The sequence below is a fragment of the Diceros bicornis genome, chromosome 28 (genome assembly GCF_020826845.1).
Source record: "Diceros bicornis minor isolate mBicDic1 chromosome 28, mDicBic1.mat.cur, whole genome shotgun sequence".
In the NCBI taxonomy this organism is placed as follows: Eukaryota; Metazoa; Chordata; class Mammalia; order Perissodactyla; family Rhinocerotidae; genus Diceros; species Diceros bicornis.
Genome location: NC_080767.1, coordinates 30,008,082 through 30,021,673, shown reverse-complemented (window position 1 = coordinate 30,021,673; position 13,592 = coordinate 30,008,082). Strand labels below are relative to the sequence as shown.

The 13,592-nt window shown below is 39.2% G+C and overlaps 1 pseudogene; it reads left to right on the top strand.

Annotated features, from left to right (window-relative positions):
* Positions 1 to 1,102: 1,102 nt before the first annotated feature.
* On the top strand, positions 1,103 to 2,040 carry LOC131393714 (olfactory receptor 1J4-like; annotated as a pseudogene).
* Positions 2,041 to 13,592: the final 11,552 nt, after the last annotated feature.

The following is a 13,592-nucleotide window of genomic DNA, read 5'->3' as shown; positions in this document are numbered from 1 at the left end:
ATCCTGCATTTACCTACTATGCTTAGGCATATGTAGGCATTTGACATTAAATCTGGCATGAAAGGGAACTTTTAAATTATGACAAAGTGAGATCATAAACTTCTTTTCCTACTTACCTTGCAAGATTTGGTAACTTAGGCTTCAGAATATTTTAATGGATAGTTAGTGGCTGTTGGGTGAGGAAACAAATAGATTTTGTAAGATATAAAATCTTGATGACCAGGGGCACCTGGCTGTATCTTGAATTTCTATGGGGCTGGTTAGCAGGTACTGTGGTTCAAGATGCAGGAGCCCAAATGAGGAAGCTAAAAAAGTGGGAGAGGGTATATCAATGGCCCCTCTCTTTGGCCTCTCATTCTATTATGGATTGTGGATTTTCATGGTGTCATGAGAGCTTGTTGAATCAGGAGATTGGAGAATGAACTAAAAGAGTCTGATTAACATAATTACTAGTAATAAATATATAACTGTCAGTAATATTTTTACTTTTTATAGCAGTGATATTGCAAGATTGAGCTCTGAGAAACCCTGAGTTCAATAAACAGATGTATTTCTTTGCTCTGAATGCATAATGTAAACTTTGGCTATTACTTTTTGATCCACTTTCCTTTGAGTATATGTTGTTGAAACTTTCTATATTTTACTTATTAATGGATTTTGAAGTCAGATTTCAAAATTTCAATATGTTATAACTTGGAAGATGAGCCTAGCTAGATGATGATTTTAAAAATTACAGAAATAGAGTAGCAATTAGGGGGATTTTAGCTAACATACCTCTGTTAAAACACTGGGAAGCTCTCTCTCTTATTGACTAGACATAGCTGCAAATTATAGCGTAGAGTCTGCCTCTCCCTTAGATGGTGGAAAAATGCCAACTGAGCCAATTTCTCTTCTATATCAAAGTCTCTTCTCTATTGGTGAACTCTCATTTTACATGATAATCCCATGCACTTTAAAGGATATTTGTAGGGACAGAGAAATGCAGACATTGGCATATTTACCAGTAGAAAGGATCTCATTATTATCTGCCTGCTATAAATCAAAATTTGTTGGTTTCTGATTCCTTAACTGTCCTTTCATCCACAGCAGAGAGAAGATGAGCATGAGGAGAGAGAACCAGAGCAGAATGTCTGAAGCTCTTCCTTCTGGGACTTCCCATCCTGCCAGAGCAGAAGGGTGTGTTCTTTGCCTTGTTCCTGGGCATGTACCTGACAACGGTGCTGGGGAACCTGCTCATCATCCTGCTCATCGGGCTGGACTCTCCACACCCCCACGTACTTCTTCCTCAGCCTCTTGGCCCTCATTGACATCTCCTTTTCATCTGTCACTGTCCCAAAGATGTTAATGAGCATGCAAACTCAGGATTGATCCATCCCCTATGTGGAGTGCATAATACAGACTTATTTTTTCATATTTTTTACTGTCCTGGACAATTTCCTTCTCACCTCAATGGCATATGATCAGTGTGTGGCCATCTTTCAACCCTTCCACTACACCACCATCATGAGAGAGGGGCTGTGTATCTTATTAGTAGCTGTATCCTGGATCCTTTCCTGTGCCAATGCCCTGTCTCACACCCTCCTCCTGTCCAAGCTGTACTTTTGTGATGACAACACTACCCCCCATTTCTTCTGTGACCTTTGTGCGCTGCTCAAGCTCTCTTGCTCAGACACCTCCCTCAATGAGCTGGTCATTTTCACAGCAGGAGCGGCAGTCATCACTCTCCCACTAATATGCATCTTGATCTCCTATGGCCACACTGGTGCCACAATCCTGAAGGTTCCGTCTACCAAGGAGGTGTGCAAAGCCTTGTCCCCATGTGGCTCCCACCTCTCTGTGGTATTTCTGTATTATAGAACAATTATTGGGCTGTATTTTTTCCCTTCATCCAGCACCTCCAGTGACAAGGACATAATTGCCAGTGTGACATACACAGTGGTCACTCCATTACTGAACCCTTTCATTCATAGCCTGAGGAACAGACACATGAAGGGGGCCCTGAAGAAACTCTTCCTAAGAGCAACAGTTTTGTCTCAATGACATTTGCTCATCTTTATAATAGCCAAATGTATTTACATATCCCCAGATGCTAGACCCTAATCTTGAGCCCAGCATGGAATAAGTGCTCAGTAAATATTTGATGACTTGAATTGCATTCTGTTAGTTATTCTCTTTTCCCAGCATTTTTTTAGTATTGATTGTGAATTATTAGTTGATATTATTGATTATTGCTCTTGTCTATTAGATTGAGAAATTACATAGCTAATTAGAACTTATATCTTTCCCGAGATTTCCTGGGACTTTATTAGTTCTTTCTTTTAACAGCTTTACTGATGTATAATTGACATATAAACACTGTATATATTTAAAGTGTAACTTGATGTTTTGATGTACACATTGCAAAATGATAACCACAATCAAGCTAATTAAAATATCCATCACCACCACACAGTTACCATTTTATTTTATTTTTGTGTGTGTGGTAAGAAGACTTAATTTAAGATTCACCCTCTTAGCAAATATCAAGCATACAATACAGTGTTGTTAACTATAGTCATTTTGCTGTACTTTAAATCTCAAAAACTTACTCATCTTGGATAACTAAAACTTTATACATTAAGCTAGATGAAATAAGTCAGACTCAGAAAGACAAACACTGCATGATCTCACGTGTATGTGGAATCTAAAATGGTCAAATTAATAGAAGAAGTGAATAGAATGGTGGTTTCCAGGGGCTGGAGGGAAGAGAGAAATGGAGTGATTTGGGGAATTTATTAATTCTTATGAACTGTTGGAAGATATTGGCTAACAGGGCTCCCTTGGCATAGAAAGGTCGCAGAATTGGGAATTTGTAAAGCACCTCTTTTCCTTTCCTCACTTCCCAATTCAGTTCTTTTCTCAGTCTTTGGCTATTAGTAGTGATGAGAATGGATCAGTAGTAGAAGAAAATGCAGAGTACCCTTTACAGCTCCAGGAAACTATCCACTCTTATGACATCAGCCACTCGACTTAAGGACTTGAGGATTCTTCTAGATTTTTGGAACACTGATCACTCTTATAGACTACAGTGACCTTCACTCAGCAGTTCACTCTCAGATCAGTTGTCTATGAAGCTTTCTGACTGCATGTGTTAGTTTCAGTCAAGACACAGGCTCAGTCCAGGTAAGAAATGAGCAAGATAAAGACAGCATCCATAGTCCAGAGTCTTTTGTTGTCCTCACTGAATTTGGTGCCTTTCTTATTTAATTTCTTCATCATCTGTCTCCCTGAAAATCATTTCTACTCTGCTTAGTGATCCCAGGTTTGTATTGTGAGACTAAGTAATCTATCTTCTTCGGAATCCAATGAAGGACCACATATGTCTCTTCATTCAGGCTGTACTTAGTTAGGCATAAACAGGATCACAAATGTTTCTGAGACTCAGCACCACATAGCTGCAAGAGAAAAGTATTTGGGAAAGACAGATCTCAATTGCAAGCTGTATCTGCCAGAGTGTGTGGACCCAGGCAATATATTTAACTCCTCTGAACCTCAATTTCTTCTTTTGTGTAAATGGAAACGTTATAAAATATCTAATATATTTTTGATATGAACTACCAGATTTGGCTTAGCATTACAACTAAGCAAGAATAATGATTATTAGCTTTCCTTACCTAGGCATCAGAGATGAATTTTGGAGCAGAAGTTACACAGATGCTCTGAATTATGGTGATGGTGGGAGCATGGCATGTAGATTATATTCCCAATTTAAAGGCAATCAGGGGGTCCTAGGATACAGCAACATATCTTCTCTCGCTTGAGCTAGAACCGAATGACTAAGGAGCAAGGGATGAGAGGGTTGGTGGGTGGGTAAATGAGGAAAGACAGATCAGAAGCATATCTTACTCTCTGCTTATTTAATATTCACTCAAAGAGTGACCCTTGACCTGGAGCTGATGAAGCTGCCATTTATCATCCCAGCTTTTCTTTGTGTAAGGACAAGCAGTGCCGCCTACCCTCACTCTGCACAATTAAGCTTCAGGCATGGAGTCATTTTGTCTGCAGACTCAGTCTCAACCAGTTCCAGAGCCAAAACCTGAAGAGGACTGGAGCCTTTCTTGTTGCTCTAAATAAAGTACACCTTGGTTGACCCAAACACACCCATGAACTTCTGTGCACTTTGACCCCTGCTGTGGCGGTGTCATCTGTAGGATTGAGTACTTGGCTCAGTTTCCCTGTTTGCACTTCAGTTCCGATGGTTGGTCTCCCGAACATCTGCCTAACTCTGTCAGACTCATCCTCCAAACAGATCAATGCTATCATTCATATTACTAGCCAAGGGCTGGTGACACTTCTCTGAATGGATTTTTCTCAAGAAATGTCAAATACCTTTGCCTGTTGGGAAGTGTTTTATCACCCCTTGTCCTGCTAGATTGGCTTTCCTTGGTTGTGGACAGCCCAAAGCACACTGGTATGTGCCATATTGATTTGGAGATGCATCTGGAACTTCTGGAAATTGCTTTGGAAGTATGAGCTTTATTTGGGACATTTCCCCTCAGCCATGCCAGGGCTATTTCATGACCTTCCCCAGTAATGGATCTTATTGAGTTTAGAACAAAGTTTGCTATACTTTTTAAAATTGTGAATGTGGGATGTGATCACAATTTTATAAATAGTTCTGGAAGTTAGCCATTTCTGACACTTCAACTGACCATTTTATATCCTTCTCAAAGGTTAAAGTTAATAACGTTAATGCTTTCAAAGTGTAACAATTGACAGACCTTTCTCAGAGGAGAGGAATCATAACGTCCCAAAGAGCTCCAGCTCTTAAATTTTAGCTTATATATATGTATATAAAATTTCAATTCTGACATATGTAGATGTAAGAGTAAAAAAAAATAGTACTTTGTCACAGATGGAAAGTGGATGAAAGGATATACTAAAGAATTAGAATCACTTAGCTTTTGAAGGAAAAAAAAATCATGAGTGTTGGATTGGTTATTATCTTTAAATCCAAGAAGGATTTTAAGGAAGAAGCCATAAATTAAATCAAGAAGGAACTTAAGCATACATAAAATTTAATTTATTTGTCATTAAGGATAAAAAGTAAGAGCTAATACCAGAAAAAATAGTGAGGCTTTCCTTATCTTATGGAATCTGTCATTCAATAGCCATTTAGCAAGTTATTACTCTATGCGATGCAGTCCCTAGCCCTGGTCATACAGAGCTGGATAAAGACATGACCTCCATGCTAAAGAAGTGAACACTCTAGTAGTGCAGCTACAAGTAAACTATAAAATATGTAAGAGTATAAAAAGTGATTTAATATAATAATATTGCTGATTGTGTTTATTATGCATGATTACTGTGTGCCAGGCACTCTATCAAAAGCTTTATCTGTATTATCTCTTTTAATCCTCACAACAATCCTATAAAGCATATACTCTTCTTATATGTGTTTTTCAGTGGAGTGAACTGAGACTTAGAGACAATGACATAAGTATAATAAACAGCATTAGCACAAGGGAGGATGCTTTTAATGTTGCCTGAATACAAGCATAAGTTTTACTTCCTGTTTATAAGGGGAAGTAGGTCTGCAGATGAGTGTTGATGGATGTTCAGGATTATAACACATAAAGGGAGTAACAGTAGTCTAGGCAGTTCTAGGCAGAGATAACAGAGTTAACCAGGGTATTGAAATAGCATGGTAAGTGCAGGGAAATGTAAAAAAAAATGGTACTGCTAAAGCATATGTCTGTTTGAGTTGAGGGATCATCAAGAGATAAGTCTAGACAGACAGACAAGGACTATATTGTGAAGGGATTAGGTTGCCCAGTTATGGAGTTTAGACATTGCTTTGCAAGTGATAGGGTGCCATTGGCTGGGGGTGGGGTGGAGTATGGATTAAACCTGGGGAAGTTTATGTTTGTGTTTTAGAAAGGTTACTCAAGTGACCACATATGCACAATGGATTGGAGAGCCTAGAAACAGGAGCTCAATTAGAAGGTCATTGTACAATCAAGTAACAGATGATGTGTGCCTGAATGTAGACAAGGGCACAGGGATAGAGAAGAGAATAGCTTTGAAGGTGGACTGGACAGGTCTTGGTAATGGATGGGAAGTAGAGAGGTCTTGGTAATTAATGGGAAGTAGACAGGTCTTGGTAAATGATGGGAAGTAGACGGGAAAATGAAGGATTGTTCTTGATGTCTGGCTCTGTGAACTGATCTTTAGAACTGTATGGCTGAAATTTATACAATGTTACACACCAATGTTACTGCAATAAAAAAAATTAATTAAAAATTAAAAAAAAAACTGCGTGGAAGACTAGGCACTATTAATAATTTTGATTTGGTTTATCTGTTTTAAGGAAGTGAGAAAACAAGTTTCTGACTACCTGGTTTTTAAAAAAGGGTTCCAAGCAAGAGGTAGGCAAATACCCTAAATAGACAAGGGACACCAGGAAGCTCTTCATCATCCCCCTGCACTGGTTCCAATTAAAACTACATGCTACTGACATTACACTACTGAAGTGAAGATTTATAAATAATTTGTACTTCACTGTGAATTATTTTAATGTCAACATCATATGAACCTTATCTGAAATGTGTGACCTTCAAGGAATAGAAGTTTGAACTTAGGGATTTGGGGTGGGTGTAATAGGACCTATTATGGGAGGAATAAATTTGAAACTTTGAATACAGTGGTAACTATTTTGGCTGGGTGTGCTCTAAGAATGTTACCTACTGAACAGTGATGGGCAACAGTGTCCCTTAGTGGATCTTTGCATGCTCTGTGCTGACCTAATTCCAAACCGCCCCTGGACAATATTGGGGAAACCAAAACGGACAACCAGTCTCATCTCCTAGTCTGCTTGGCCTATGAGAAAGAATTTAAATCTCGACCCACACAGGATTCATACATGTACTGCACTGCTGATGGATTAAGATTCTCTGAGGGTCAGAATCTAGAAAGAAACTGGAAGGCCATCTAGAGAAAGCACCATCTAGAGAAACCAGAAGGTGAAGCTTATTGGGCCAGTTTGAGCAGCAGGTTCAAGATATCAGAAGAGACAAGGATTGCAGAGATGATGTGAGACTGTATCCAATAAACTCACATCTCAGCCTCCCTCATGTCCACCAACTGCACCATCAGGGGCCTTAGAACCCTGCCAAGAGACCCTCTCCTAAAAGAGCTGATCATGAGAAGTAGAGGATATTTTCTTGCCAGTTCAAAGGACAGAAGTAAGCTAGAGGTCAGTGGCTCAGAGGAGACTGTCAGTGGCCCATAGTCTGTAGGACAGTAGATGTCAGGAGAAGGAAAGAGAGTTGCAGACTAAGGAAATGAGAGCAGAGGACTCCAGGTTTGCAAACAGCTCCTACTCAGGTTATTTGAGAACACTATCCTCACTCCATTAAAGGACTCCTAGAAAGACTATCTGCAAAGGAGATCTAGACAGAAGATCAGAAGTGCCTTTCCAGGTCATCAAACAAATGGAATTCTCAAGTACTAAGATGAGCCATGGCGCTCAAAATGATTCCCATTTGTACTCATCAAATGCTGAAGCCTGGGAAAGTTTGATTCCATGAAAGATGCTCAATAATTATTTGTTGAAAACATATAAGAATCGTGAAACATTTTAAGATATGTTGAGTCTAAGAAACAAACTGCAATGGGAAGGGAGATTTAGGCAGCCAGAGGACACTTGGTCATACCAGAGAGATGTAAGGGATCAGAATATTATGGCCCTTATTTTAAAAATAATATTTTTTTATATTTCTAAGATTCTTGTAGGCAGAAGAAAACACATATGCCTTTAAGCATAATTTTTCTATCTCTGCAAGGCAAATAAGATCTGAAGGCAAATAAGGAAAGAGAGTTGCAGTGTTCACATCATCTAGTCACAAAAAAGATGCTGCCATTGAACATTTGTGACCAGCATGGGAAAGAGTCAGCACAAGGAGCTCTTACATCCTTCCTGGTGAAATCTTGGCAAACCATGGGAAATGGGGAAACTAGTCTGGAAATTTAAACATTGAATTTCAATCTTCTGATGGGGAGCTCTTGTCCTATTTTGCACCTCCTGGAATGTAACCTCCATCCATTGTTTCTTTTGTCTTAACCTCCATTTAGTGCTATAAAAAACTCAGATGGTCTCCATTTTTTTATGACTGGCAAATTAATAATCTAGAATGAAAGTGTCATGAAAACAGGGACTTTGTCTTGTTCAGTGCTATATCTCTGGCACTTATAGCAGGTGCCAGCACACCATAGGTGTCTGGTAAATATTTTCTGAAAGAATGAATCTCAGAGAAAAGATTTTTTGACATTGTGAGTGGGGAGGGCACAATGAAAAGTGATAACAATAATAATAATAGTAGCTGTCACTTATTGGAAACCTACGATTACAGCCATGCATTGCTTAACGATGGGGATACATTCTGAGAAATGCAACAGAGGGCGATTTCGTCTTTGTGTGAACATCATAAAGTATACTTACACAAACCTAGATGGTATAGCCTGCTACACAATTAGGCTATATGGTAGTAATCTTATCGGACCACCATCATATATGTGATCCGTCATTGACCAAAACATTGTTATGTGGTGCATGACTGTATTAGCCACTATACTAGACGCATTCCATAGTTTATATCAGTTAATCCTCCAAGCTATCTTATTAGATACAGATTACTATCTCAGTTTTATAGATGAGAAGGCCAAGGCTCAGAGACATTAGGTAACAGCACTACAATCTTTTGGCTAGTATGTGACAGACCCAAAACTGAAGCCAAGTCTGTCTGACTCCAAGACTATGTCTTTTCATTAGGCATTGCTATAACTATAGCAATGATATTGCTAATGATATAGCAATTTTTCAAGAGGAAAAAAATGTTCCTGTGACTGAGGAGCCTCTTAAAGGTCCCCTTCATGTCCATGATCCTTAGGCTGTAGATAAAGGGCTTCAATGTGGGGGTCACCACAGTGTACATGGAAACTTTCTGCAATGTTCTTCTCTTCAGAGGCAACAGAAGGAGGACGCAGGTAGGCACTGAAAAGGGTCCCATAGAACACACAGACAACACAGAGATGTGAACTGCAGGGGGAAAGGCCTTGGATCCCCGACCAGGGGTTCAGACCCTCAGGATGGCTGATACAACATGGATGCAGGAGATGACACCGCCTATAAAAGGGACAATGAGTACCATGCTTCCTAATGCAAAAAGCATCAACTGATGTGGGTGTCAGAACATGACAGCTTCAGAACAGGAGTTATGTCACAGAAATGTGAGCTATTTCCCCAATAACACAGATGACCACTGAGCCATGAGGAAGTCATGAGTCACAGCAACAATGTGGGTGAGGACTTAGCACAGCGCCAGCAGCAGGGAACAGACTCAGGGTCTCATGACTGTGGAGTAGTGGAGAGGGTGGCAAATGGCCACATATTGGTCATAAGCCATTATATATAGGAATAAGCTGTCCAGATGACCAAGCATCAGAACGAAATACATTTGTGTGAGGCAACCAGCATAGGAGATGTCACGAAGCTGGGTTTGTATCTTGGTAACTGCGGAAAAATTTAAATCCATGTCAAGAGAAGACACGTTGGCCAAAAAGAAACACATGGGTGTGTGGTGGTGTGGGTCAGAGCCAATGGCCAGGATTACAAGCACATTCCCAGTCAAGGTGACAAGATACATACACAGGAAAATTCCAAAGAATAACTGCTGTTGCTCTGGTGACTCAGATATTCCTCAAAGAAAAAATTCAGAGATGCTGGATTGGTTTTCCATGACTCTGTAGCAACTGGAAGCTAAAAAGTTCAGTTAGAATGCCAGATTTCAAAGTTAATCTAACAACTGCAAGCAGATAGTTGCAAATCACATACCTGATAAGGGGTTCATATCCAAAATATATAAAGAACTCACACAACTCAACAACAACAAGAAACAAACAACCAAATTAAAAAATGGGCACAGGATCTGAATAGACATTTTTCCAAAGAAGATATACAGATGGCCAACAGGCACATGAAAAGATATTCAATATCACTAATTATTGGGGAAATTAAAATAAAACCTACAAGGAGATATGACCTCATGCCCATCAGAATAGCTATTATTAAAAAGACAAGGACCAGTCCCAGGGCTTAGCGGTTAAGTGTACGCGCTCCGCTACTGGCGGCCCGGGTTCAGATCCCGGGCGCACACCAACGCACTGCTTCTCCGGCCATGCTGAGTCCGCGTCCCACATGCAGCAACTAGAAGGATGTGCAACTATCACACGTAACTATCTACTTTGGGGGAGAAAAAAAGGAGGAGGATTGGCAATAGATGTTAGCTCAGAGCTGGTCTTCCTCAGCAAAAAGAGGAGGATTAGCATGGATGTTAGCTCAGGGCTGATCTTCCTCACAAAAAAAAAAAAAAGACGCTTAAAAAAAAAAAGACAAGAAATAACAAGTGTTGGAGAGCATGTGCAGAAAAGGGAATACTCAGACATTGCTGGTGGGAACATAAACTGGTGCAGCCACTATGGAAAACAGTATGGAGATTCCTCAAAAAATTAAGAATAGAACTACCTTATGATCCAGCTATTCCACTGCTGGATATTTATCCAAAGAACATGAAAACACTAATTTGAAAAGACGCATGCACCCCTACGTCCATTGCAGCATTATTCACAACAGCCAAGATTTGGAAACAATCTAAGTGCCCTTTAACAGATGAATGGATCAAGAAGAGCGGTATATAGACACAACTGAACACTACTCATCCATAAAAAGGATGAAATCTTGCCATTTGCAACACATGGATGGACCTTAGGGGTATTATGCTATGTGAATTAAGTCAGACAGAGAAAGCCAAATACTGTACGATTTCACTTATATGTGGAACATAAACAAACACATAGATAAGGAGAACAGATTAGTGGTTACCAGAAGAGGTTGGGGAAGAGTGAAATGGGTAAACAAGCACACATGGAAGGTGACGGATAAAAACTCAACTATTGGTGTTGAACACAATGCAGTCTATACACAAACTGAAATATAATAATGTACACCTGAAATTTACACAATGTTACGAGCCAGTATGATCTCAATTGAAAAAATCCTCACAATATCTCATTTTTGAGTGAAGAGCACATGAAGGACCCGTGCCCCTTTATTTCCTTATTGTTTCTTCTAAAATAGGGAACATGGAGTTCTGCATTTTTTCCCTATGTTTGGGTATTTGTCATTGGCATCATCATCATCCAGTATGAACATTCACTAACAAATCTTATATGTCAGGCACTCTACTAAGCACTTCATACGGATTGTCTCCTTTAATCCTTAAACACACGAGGAAGGAGAGATTATTATTCTTACCATTGTATAGAGAAGAAAACTGAGGCTCAGGATGTTTCAGTAATTTGCACAAGGACCCACAGCTTGTAAATATTAGAGGCAGAATTCAAACCCATAGCACTGAATGCCTGTGACTGAATCATCATCAATCAATACAGATAGAAATAGATTTTCTATCACCACATTTATATCTAACCTCTCAATACTCCTAGTTGAATATCTTTAACCTCACTTGCCATTCCTATCTTGTATACTTTCTTTTATGGAAGAACAATGAAGTTTAAGAACTAGTAGAACCTACAAGATTATCTGGTCCATAGCTCCGGAAACATTGGTCTATGTACCAATTTATCATAATCAAGTGAGATGATTGTTAAAAATCCTCAGACCTGTTGAGGTAATTCTCTAGGATACAGTCTGGCTACATGTATTTAAAAACTAAAACTAAACCCTCCTCAGGCATTTTGATGCTCAATAGAAATTAAGAAAAATTCATTTAGTTCAATTCTTCCATTTGATTCAGAGATAAATAAGTTAAGGTTCAGAAAAGTAAAGGGATTGAAAAAATTTACATTGTGCCTTAGGGGAAGATCTGATACAAATCCAGGGTATCCAGGCTCTTCAACTAGCACCCTTTTCTGCTGTCAGCTATCTTTCCTTTTGTTATTATTTTTTATCAATATTTTACATATGTAGATACATTCCTATTCCTGATTTCTATTCAAACTCCATACCTAAAGAAAAACTTACCTCCAAATCAATAGAAGATTTACTGAAGCATTGTTCACATTTTGAAGTTAATACTTCAAAATTTAGCAAGAGCAATATCTGAGAATTATTGTATGTTTATCTACCCCTGAACTCTACATCTATTGCAGAACATATCTTAGAACTACATAACTTTTTCTGACAGATCAGGAAGTCACAAGCTAAGTTATTTTCTCCCCTACTCCATCTCTTGGTGGGGAATATGATGCCTCACAAAGATTAGATTCTTCTGACTGGGCATATTCTAATAACCACATCCTGGACGTCAAGAGAGTCTCTTAAGATTCAACTAATTGTTTATATCTTCAAGAGGAGGGTGACACAGACTGGTAAAGAACTCCATACTTTCCCAACATCCAGATCCTGCCTTCAGCGAGTAAGTTTATTCACTTCCTTTAGGCTCTCAAGAGTACTGTAAGTTATTTTAGGACATAGCTGCATCTCTTTCACCATCTCTGTTGGTATATAATGCCTTGATCAGACTATTCATGCAGAGGTCCCTCAGTCTATGGCACTGACTAGCTAACATGATAAAATTCTCTAAATCTTCAAAAAAGTTTCTAAAACTCTCCATTATAAGCCCAGTTTTTACCTTTTGTCCTTTTTTTCTCTACTCAAATGTCCTGTGCTAATATCACTTGCCCCATCATCTGATTCTTCCTTTCTCTAAAAGGGTTTCTCATCCTTAATCCTGTCTGTAGCCTCAGAAAACTCTGTATATCCTAGATACAACAATGAGGTGCTTCCAGAACCTTGGGGCAACCTCTGCCTCTGTCATCTCAGGGTGATGAGGTCCCTTTACTTAACTCTGCTGCTTCCTCATCTATTGTGCCTGCCAACAGATAAGAGCTGGCTTGGACACAATGGAAAGAGTATTTCAAAGGCAGGACCTGCCAGCCTAGAACTGTTTGGCTGAAATTTATCTTCTTACTGTTACTCAGGTAACTGAGAAGAAGACATTGCAGATGACCTTAATTTTGGAAGAAAGAGGGAAGAGCTCAGCTTCTTCCTGACAACCTTTGTGATGACGTTAACTGGAATCAGGGTTCAGAGTCGAGAATAATAAATACAAAAATTCTGTAACTATGCATTGTGATGGATGTTAACTAGACCTATCGTGGTGATCATTTTGCAATATATACAAATATTGAATCATGTTGTACACCTGAAACTAATATAATGTATGTCAATTATACCTCAATTAAAAAAGTAATAATAAATACAGATGGCAAATAAATAGAAGCAAAACTCAGATTGCTAAACTGAGGTTATAAACAAGTTTAAGTGGGGAAAGAGGGGGAGAGAGAGAGAGAGAGAGAGAGAGAGAGAGACTAGTATTCCAGAAGAAGAGCACAAGAGATCAATAACAGATTGGAAAGCCAAGCCCAGGCCAGTTCTGAAGGGGTGGTTGGAGTATCATAGTTACATTCATTGGCGGGAACAGAGAAAACCAGAAAGAAGAGGGTCTGTACTGAGTATTTAAGATGATTGAGGA